Here is a 10,668-nt window from a genome sequence, read left to right on the forward strand (position 1 = left end):
ATCGGAGAAGGTAGGAAGCACAGAGATGTGGTTTAGGAGAGAAACAGATCCTGGCTGCTGCAGAGGGGAGGGAGTCGTGGTCATGGAGAAGGCAGGAGAAAGGAGTACATGGGAATGCACAAAGAGAACGTTTCCCCATAGGCACTGGCTTGGAAAATGAGAGGGGCTGAATTTCACAAGTGCTTACAACTAGGGGGGCTTAAAGCCTGGAGTTCTAAAGGTCATTGAGCTTGGCTGGGCTAGAGCCTGTAGGGCACTGTGCTGCTCTTGGAGAGGAGGCAGGCAAACAACCCGGGAGCATGCAGCATGGAAACAGCAATCTGAACAATGCCTGGGGCATACAGTGGGGAGATTACTTGCTCTTTTCAGAGCACATCCCTGCGAGGCAGTGTTCATGGAGACACCTCTCTGGGAGCAAAGGAACCAGCTGGCGCCATTTCCCTCCACTGGCCCTCAGCACAAACAGAGAGCCACCTGTGGGGAGCAGTGTAGCTCTGACACTGGCTGCCTAGTTTGCTTGCACCAGCAACATCCCCTTGCACTCCAGTGGAGCTGCCTGCTCAGTCATTCTTGCCTCAGTTCCAGCACAGCAGGCCTTACCTCCAGAAGACCAGCACAAGCCCCTGCCCACACCATGTCTCCTGACCAGATTTGGGAGGGCCTCAGTTCCATTGGAGGGGGTGACAGATCTTATTTCACAAGCACACCAGAGCACACCTAGTTAAAAGTTGCTACATTGAGGCCAGGTACCAAACACTGCCAACAGCAGGTAGGGAGATCCTCTACCGATAACTGGCCTGAAGGATAGAGCAGCCAGAACACAATAGCAGAGTCCATGTAGCACACACTGGAGACACTCCCCTAAGTGCCAGACCCTGGGCACTACATGGCGTCTTTTTCATAAGTCCGTTACTTTCAGGAGCAGGTGACATAACTGGCTTTTCTAACACAGAGAAGCTGGTAGAGACTTAGACAAAATGAGAAAACAGAGAAATTAATCTCAAATGAAAGAACAGCATAAGGCCACGGGACCAGAGATTTAAGTGAGACAGTTATAAATATCATGCCTGATGGAGGATTTAAAGCAGTGATCATAAGGATACTCACTGGACTTGAGAAAAGAATGGAAGACATCAGTGAGACCCTCACAACAGAGATAAAAGAGTTAAAAAAGAATCAGAGATGCAGAGTGCAATCGGTGAGATGAGAAACACACCTGATGCAATGGATAGCAGGCTGGAGGAAGAGGAACAGATTATGACCTAGAGGACAAATTAATGGAAAGCACTGAAGCTGAAGAAGGGAGAGAAAGAAGAATTATGCCAAATGAGACTAGACCTGGGGGGCTCAGTGACTCCATCAAATGTAATAACATTCATGTTATAGGAATCCCAGTAGAAGAAGAGAGAGAAAAAGGGTAAGAAAATTTATTTCAACAAATAATAGCAGAAAACTTCCCTAATCTGCAGAAGGCAACAGACATCAAGATCCAGGAGGCAGAGAAAAGTCCCATCGAAATCAACAAAAGCAGGCCAACACCAAGACATATTGTAATTAAATTTGCAGTGTATACTGATGAAGATAACATCTTAAAAGCAGGAAAACAAGGCAGTAACTTCCAGGGGAAGCCCCTTAAGGCTAGCAGGAATTTTTTCAACAGAAACTTTGCAAGCCAGAAGGGAGTGGCATGATATATTCAACGTGGTGAACGGAAAAAATCTGTAGCCATGAAGACTCTATCCAGCAAGCCTATGACTCAGAATAGAAGGAGAGAGAGAGTTTCCCAGACACAAACTAAAGGAGTTTGTGACCACTAAACTAACCCTGCAAGAAATATTAACGGGGACTCTTTGAGTGGAAAGAAGAGACCAAAAGTGACAGTATCAAGGCAGGACACAAACAAGTAGCAAAAATGAACATTTATGTAAAACCTAAGGAACACAGAAAAAAAGGATATAAAATATAATACCTTATCTAAAGCATAGGGAGAAGAAAAGAATGGGTTCAAACTTAAATGAGCAGCAACTTAAGATAAGACTGCTATATGCAGAAGAGGTTATATACAAATTATATATCAAAAACCACTAATAGGGGTGCCTGGGTGGCTTAGACAGTTAAGCATCTGACTCTTCGGGATGCCTGGGTGGCACAGCAGTTAAGCGTCTGCCTTCGGCTCAGGGCATGATCCCAGTGTTACGGGATCGAGCCCCACATCAGGCTCCTCTGCTATGAGCCTGCTTCTTCCTCTCCCACTCCCCCTGCTTGTGTTCCCTCTCTCGCTGGCTGTCTCTATCTCTGTCAACTAAATAAATAAAATCTTTAAAAAAAAAAAAAAAAGCATCTGACTCTTCATTTCAGCTCAGGTCATGATCTCCAGGTTGTGAGATTGAGCCCCACAATGGGCTCCATGCTGGGCATGGAGTCTGCTTAACATTCTCTCTTTCCCTCTCCCCACCCCACTCATGCTGTCTCTAAAAAGAAAACCAAAAACAAAACCATTACTAGATATGCAAAGAGGAGAAAGAAACCCAAATATATCACTAAGGAAAATCAGCAAAGCATCAAAAACACAAAAAAGGATCAGAGAAAATCTCCAGAAACAACCACAAAACAAGTAGTAAAATGACAAATACATATCTATCCATACTGACTTTGGATATACATAGGCTAAATGCTCCAATCAGAAGACATAGGATGTCAGAATGGATAAAAAAGAAAAAAAAAAAAGGCTCATCTATATGCTGCCTACAAGAGACTCATTTTTGACATATGGACACCTGCAGGTTGAAAGTGAGGGGATGGAGAAACATGTATCATGCAAATGGACATCAAAAGAAAGCCAGAATAGCAATACTTAACATTGGACAAAATAGAGTTTAAAACAAAGACTGTAACAAGAGACAAGGGCACTACATCATAATAAAGAGGACAATCTGACAAGAAGATCTATCAATTGTAAATGTTTATGACCCAACATGGGACCAGCCAAATACATAAGATTATTAAAGACAAACATAAAAGAACTAATCGATAATAATACAATAATACTAGGTTACTTTATTTTTTATATATATATATTTATTATATATGTTATATTTATACTTATATAAATATTTATATTTATATATTTTAATGGAATATATTTTCATGGAATTAGTTGCTTTTATTCCTAATTACAAAAGTATCCATGAACACAATGTACAATTTGGATTTTTTCAGAAGGAATAGAAATAATCAATAGTTGGGTACTTTAACACCCCACTTACATCAATGGACAGATCAAACTAAACAGAAAGTCAACAGGGAAACAGTGGTTTTATATGACACATTGGACTAGATGGACTAAAGAGATATATTCAAAATAGTCCATCCTTAAACAGCAGAATACACATTCTGGAACATTCTCTAGAATAGATGACGTATTAGGCCATGAAACAAGCCTGAATAAATACAAAAAGATTGTATTTATTTTCTGACCACAATACTATAAAACTTGAAGTCAGCCACAAGAAACAATCTGAAAGACCACAAATAAATGTTGGCTAAGTAACATTCTGCTTAACAACGAATGGACCAACCAGGAAATATGAAATTTAAAAATACATGGAAGCAAATGAAAATGAAAAACCAGTTGCCCAAACTTTTGAGATACAGCAAAAGTGGTTCTAAGAGGGAAGTATATAACAATACAGGCCTACCTCAAGAAGCAAGAAAAATCTCAAACAGCTTAATCTTACACCTAAAGAAGCTAAAAGAGGAAGAACAAATGAAGGAAGGAAATAATAAAAATTAGAACAGAAATAGGGGCACCTGGGTGGCTCAGTTGGTTAAGTGGCTAACTCTCGATTTCAGCTCAGGTCATGATCTCAGTGTCCTGGGATTGAGCCCTGCTTCAGGGTCCACACTCAGCGAGGGGTCTACTTGAGGATTCTCTCACTCCTTCTCCATTTGCCCCCCTCCCCACTCTCTCTCTCTCAAATAAACAAATCTTCAAAAAAATTAGAGCAGAAGTAAATGATATGGAAGCTTAAAAAAAGTAAAAATAGAAGAGATCAGGGGTGCCTGGGTAGCGCAGTCGTTAAGCATCTGCCTTCAGCCCAGGGCATGATCCCGGCATTCCAGGATCGAGTCCCACATCGCGCTCCTCCGCTGGGAGCCTGCTTCTTCCTCTCCCACTCCCTGCTGTGTTGGCTGTCTCTCTCTCTTGTTGGCTGTCTCTCTGTCACATAAATAAATAAAATCTTTAAAAAAAATAGAAGAGATCAATGAAACCAGTAGCTGGTTCTTTGAAAAAATTAATAAAACTGATAAGGCTCTAGCCAGAGTTATCAGAAAGGAAAGAGAAAGGACCCAAATAAATAAAATCACAAATGAGAGAGGAGAAATAACAACCAACACCACAGAAATGCAGAGTTCTAAGAGAATATTATGAAAAACTCTATGCCAACAAATTGGACAATCTAGAAGAAATGGATAAATTCCTAGAAACATATAAATTACCAAAACTGTGAAACAGGAAGAAAGAAAAAAATTGGGGCGCCTGGGTGGCACAGCGGTTAAGCGTCTGCCTTCGGCTCAGGGCATGATCCCGGCGTTCTGGGATCGAGCCCCACATCAGGCTCTTCTGCTATGAGCCTGCTTCTTCCTCTCCCACTCCCCCTGCTTGTGTTCCCTCTCTTGCTGGCTGTCTCTGTCTCTGTCGAATAAATAAATAAAAAAAAAATCTTTAAAAAAAAAAAAAGGAAGAAAGAAAATTTGAAGACTGATAACCAGCAAAGAAATTGAATCGTAATAAAAAAACTCCAAAAAAAAAAAAAAAAAAACCAAGTCCAGGACCGGATGGCTTCAGAGGCAAATTCTACCAAGCATTTCAAGGAAGAGTTAGTACCTATTCTTCTCAAACTGTTCCAAAAAACAGAAAAGGAAGAAAAACTTCCAAATGCATTCTATGAGGCCAGTATTACCCTGATACCAAAACCAGATAAAGACACTGCAAAGAGAACTACAGGCCACTATCTCTTATGAACATAGATGCAAAAATCCTCAACAAAATACTAGCACACTGAATTTTTTATTTTATTTTATTTTTTATGACTATGTTCGTCACCATACAGTACATCTTTAGCTATTGATATAGTGTTCCCTGATTCATTGTTTGCGTATAATACCCAGTACTGCATGCGATATGTGCCCTTCTTAATACCCTTCACCAGGCTAGCCCATCCCCTCATCCCCCTCCTCCCTAAAGCCCTCAGTTTGTTTCCCGTAGTCCATAGTCTCTCATCGTTCATCTCCCTCACTGCTATCCCCCCCCTTTCATTTTTCCCTTCCTTCTCCTACCGATTTCCCTGCTATTCCTTATGTTCCACAAATGAGTGAAACCATGTGATAATTGTCTTTCTCTGCTTATTTCACTCAGCATAATCTCCTCCAGTCCCATCCATGTTGATGCAAATGTTGGGTGATCATTCTTTCTGATGGCTGAGTAATAGTCCATTGTATATATGGACTACATCTTCTTTATCCATTCGTCTGTTGGAGGGCATCTTGGCTCCTTCCACAGTTTGGCTCTTGTGGACATTGCTGCTATGAACATTTGGGTGCATATGGCCCTTCTTTTCACTACATCTGTTATCTTTGGGGGAAATACCTAATAGTGCAATTGTCAGGTCGTAGGGTAGCTATTTTTAACATCTTGAGGAACTTCCATACTGCAAAACCATAGTCTTTAAAACATTGTTGATCTGTTTATGTCAGTCAGATTTTTAAAAGTTGTATTACAATGGAGCTTTAATTTGCATTTTCATTAATTAATACAGAGTGAAATTAAATATCTTTTCCTATATTAAAAGAAAAAGACTTCCTGTAGTCATTAATCACACCTGTATCTTTGGTCGTAAATACCCATTAGTGCAATTGCTGGGTTGTAGGGTAGCTCTGTTTTTAACTTTTTGAGCAAACTGAATTTAACAATACATTAAAAAAATAATCACCATGATCAAATGGGATTTATGCCTGGGTTGCAGTGGTGGTTCAACATCTGCAAATCAATCAATGTGATACACCACATTAATAAAAGAAAGAAGAAGGATCATCTGATCATTTCAATAGATGTAGAAAAAGCATTTGACGAAGTACAGCATCCATTCATGATGAAAACCCTCAACAAAGTAGGTTTAGAAGGAACGTACCTCAACATAATAAAGGTCATATATAAAGAATGCACAGGTAATGTCATCCTAAGTGGGGGAAAATGGAGAGAAAAACTGATTAGATCTTGCTTCTAGTTATGTGCTGCTTCTCATTAGCACTGTTTGTCATTAATAAATTAATCTTAACATTTATTACTTTCCACTTTAATGGAGACCAATTCTTCTATATATGTATCTTATTCACTCTTTTTATCACCCATTTTTCTCTTTGTCTTTTTTGTCTTTTCTTAACAAACTCCCCAAAGTTTAGTGGCTTAAAGAAATAACATTTATTTTGTTCACAAATCTACTGTTAGGAAAAGTGTGGCCAGGACAGCTTGTTTCTGTTCCCCTGGCTTCAGGTGGGGCAGCTGAAAGGTTTGGGGCTGGAACTGTTTGAAGAGTTGTTCACTCATGTCTGGTGGTGTTGATCCTGGGTGTTGCCTAGGACTATAGTTAGGGCAGGCAGCTGAAGCACTTATTACACTGGCACAACGAGACTCTCTTTGTGGCCTGAGCCACCTCACAAGATGGGGGGCTAAATTCCAGCAAGCAGCCTAACATACAGAGCAAGGCAGAAGCTCTATGGCCTTTTGTAACCTAGCCTTGGAATATACACACAGCATGACATTTACCGTATTCTGTTTGTGAGGAGAAAGTCACTAAGGTTGACCCATGGTCTTTAATTTTTTTAATGGAATGAATATTTAAAAACCTATGGACACATTTAAAAATCAGTGTAATTTACCCACCAGCCACAATTTTTTGTATTCCTCCCACATAAAAAATACACTCACCTCCTCCCAATACCTCCCACAAATCTCAGTTATCATGGCATCAGGTTCAGGCTCGAGTCCAAGATCTTACCATCTTAATCAGTTGCAGCGGGGATAAGGTGCCTAAAGTATAGTCCCTTGAGTACATGTCCTCTCAATGTGAAGACTTGGAAATTAAAGAGACCGTTCTCTACCACTCAAAATGCAACATTCTGGAAACCTGCTAAGGACTCTCCCATTCAGAATGAAGATGGGAAGCATACAAGTCCATAGCAGTTTTCAAATACAGCCTGAAGCGTGCTATCAGTTCTTCAGTTAGGACTTAGTCCTAACCATGGGAATGCTTCTCCATGGCTCTTTGCTTTCCTCTTTGAGCTCTCGGTTCTGTCCTTTTCATAAGGAATGACCTGTGTTTGTAGCTGTTTTTTAGCCTGCTTCTTCCTGGTGGGACTTCTAAGACCCAAAGGCCTATTTTCAGTTTGTACTATCTTGGTCTCTTTTAGTCCAAGCTCGCAAGCAGTGTTTTGGTACTATAATTCTCTTCAGTTTTTGAGTTTTCTGTGAATATTAATGATTTTCATGCCATTAGAAAAGCCATTCTCCCGGATCTTTTTGAGATAAGCTTTTCACCTCAGGTTTCCTGTGAAGCTCTTATTTGACAGTGCCTTTAAAATTCTCATACTCTGAAGATCCTTAAAGAAATTCGAGGCGCACCTTACATCCTTCCAAGTTCTTAATAAAGGGTTTTATAGTCTTGGCTTCATCCATAGGCCATGTTTTCCTGGATTTGCTCTTAACCCAGAAGCCATTTCTTTATTTTAGCATTGTTTGACAATTCAGCATGTAGAGAGGCTGTAAATGAGGAGCAGCTACTTGAACCCAGTAAGTCCTGGTTGCTTCGTATCGAATAGTCTTTCTGTAGCTTATCTCTCCTATCATTTTTACTTTCAAGTGTTTGTGGCACGAGTTCCTTTCCCTGTAGTGTCATTTTCTTCACTTGTCTAGAAACCTTTGCTGTAAGCCTCTTTAAGGGCTGTCAGGTTTCCACTAGCAGTCTCTTGGAAGCCCTTTTGGTTCTCAATCTTCTCTACGTCCTTTCAGGTTCCACTTCCTGGTTCAAAGGAGGTTTCGTTTTAGTTTAGTTTAGTTTTTTTTTTTTAATGGCAGCACCCCATTTTTGATATCAGTATCTGTACCAATTATTTATTGCTGCAAAATAAACCATCTCAAAACCCAGTGGCTCAAAACAACATTTATCTTGTTCACAAATCTTTAGACAAGGCTGAATAAGGCCAACTCATTTCTTCTTCATTTGGCATCACCTGGGATGACTGGAAGCTGGGAACTAGAATCACCTAAAACCTTGTTCGTGCACATGTTTGTCTGTTGAGGCTGGCTTTTGGCTAGGATGGTAGCTGGGGCAGTCTCAGCTAGAATATCTACATGAAGACTCAGTGGGTGGCCTGGGCTTTCCCACAACAGCTAGATTCTAAGGGTGAGCTTCCCTAGAAAAAGAAAGTGAGATGGAGGCTATATCACATTTTCTAACCTAGCCTTCAAAATCACATAGCAGACCCTATGACCCAGCAATTGCACTACTGGGTATTTACCCCAAAGACACAGATGTAGTGAAGAGAAGGGCCATATGCACCCCAGTGTTCCTAGCAGCATTGTCCACAATAGCTAAACTGTGGAAGGAGCTGAGATGTCCATCAACAGACGAATGATAAAGAAGATGTGGTCCATATATACAATGGACTATTAGCCATCAGAAAGGATGAATACCCAACATTTGCATCAACATGGATGGGACTGAAGGAGATTATGCTGAGTGAAATAAGTCAAGCAGAGAAAGACACTTATCATATGGTTTTCACTCATTTGTGGAACATAAGGAATAGCAGGGAGATCGGTAGGAGAAGGAAGGGGCAAATGAAGGGGGGTAAACAGGGGGAAATGAACCATGAGAGACTATAGACAAACTGAGGGTTTTGGGGGTGGGATGGGCCAGCCCGGTGATGGGTATTAAGGAGGGCACGTATTGCATGGAGCACCGGGTGTATACTCAAACAATGAATCATGGAACACTATATCAAAAACTAATGATGTACTGTGTGGTCACTAACATATCATAATAAAAAGAAATCACATAGCAGTCCGCCATATTCTATTCACTAGAAACCAGTTGCTAAGGCAAGCACATATTAAGGGGAGGGATTGTCATAGGAGAAGTGTCAAGGAATTTATAAAACCACCACATCCACTCACCTTGTCTTACCAATCATATCTAAAGGAAAGAAGTTCTTCCCAACTCAGCATCACTGAAACTCCAGCAAGTTTTTTGGTTGTTTTTGTTGCTTAGTATGTTCTCTTATTTTGTGGGAAGTAACAAAGGATTGTAGCACTGTTGAATTAAGGTTTTTTGTTTTTTGTGTTCTTTATGGTCCAAAAATATGTGGATCATCTCACTAAATTTTTTTTACCTAGAGATGTGATTTCTTAACCCTGCGAATCATTTCTCCTCAGACTGCAATTCAGATTAGCATAAAACATTTGTAATTTAGAAAAAGCCTTTGGGGGCACCTGGGTGGCTCAGTCGTTAAGCATCTGCCTTCCAGTCTGGGCGTGATCCCAGCGTTCTGGGATTGAGCCCCGCATCAGACTCCCTGCTCTGCTGGGAGCCTGCTTCTTCCTCTCCCACTCACCCTGCTTGTGTTCCCTCTCTCGCTGTCTGTCTCTCTCCCTGTCATTCAATAAATAAAATCTTAGAAAAGAAAAGAAGAGAAAAGAAAAGAAAAAGGCTTATGGTATTAGAGTCAGTATTTATAGATTCATTAATTAGAGTCTTATTTTCAAAGTCTTATTTTGATAAGCATTTATTGGCTCAGACCTACATAAGTCAATATGATATTCCTAAAACTTCTTTAAAAATTATGGAGTACCAGGGCACGTGGGTGTCTCAGTCAGTTAAGTGTCTGCCTTTGGCTTGGGTCGTGATCCTGGCATGCTGGGACTAATGATGTACTGTGGCACGCCAGGCTCCCTGCTCAGTGAGGAGGCTGCTTCTCCCTCCCCTTGCTCTTGTGCTCTCACTCTCTCTCCCTCTCAAATACATAAATAAAATCTTTTAAAAAAATTATGAAGTGTTAAGGTGAGGGGGAAGAGTCAAGCGACTTTGTACTAAGACGTGACTTACAGTTATTTTATGCAGGAAAGATCTGAAACAATCATAGAGAAATAAAAGTATAAAATCAAGTACAAATGGGTGGCAAAGAGAACGATAGCAGACATCTCTTTTAGTAACTCCTAGTGGTTTTAATTTTGTTCCTGATTTCCTGAGTTATTCAAGGTTCCACATTCCAAGACTCTGCTACAGTATAGATAACATTTTGTTGAAAATGAGTTTAATTTAAAATTTGAGCACCTGGCTGGCTCAGTCAGTAGAGCATGTGACTCTTGACCTTGGGGTTGTGAGTTTGAGCCCCATGTTGGGTGTAGAGACTTAAAAATAAAATCTTCAAAAAAATTTTTGGTCCTAGTTTTGCATTAGACTGTTTTCACTCTACTTCCAAACTGTATTATTTTATTTATTCAGGTTGATGATCTTACAGCAAAACTAGAAACTGCATCTTCAAAATGTCTACAACTGGATGAAAAAAACCAGGTTCTCTCTCAGAAGTTATTATCTATGAAGGAACTAC

The 10,668-nt window shown here is 40.3% G+C and overlaps 1 protein-coding gene across 38 annotated transcripts in view; it reads left to right on the forward strand.

The window, feature by feature from the left end:
• LOC123793446 (uncharacterized) overlaps window positions 1-10,668 on the forward strand; it is a 386,505-nt gene that overhangs the window by 135,145 nt on the left and 240,692 nt on the right. The gene's annotated exons all lie outside the window — the stretch shown is intronic.

Source organism: Ursus americanus, chromosome 31 (genome assembly GCF_024610735.1).
Source record: "Ursus americanus isolate L20-20 chromosome 31, mUrsAme1.1.p, whole genome shotgun sequence".
NCBI lineage: Eukaryota > Metazoa > Chordata > Mammalia > Carnivora > Ursidae > Ursus > Ursus americanus.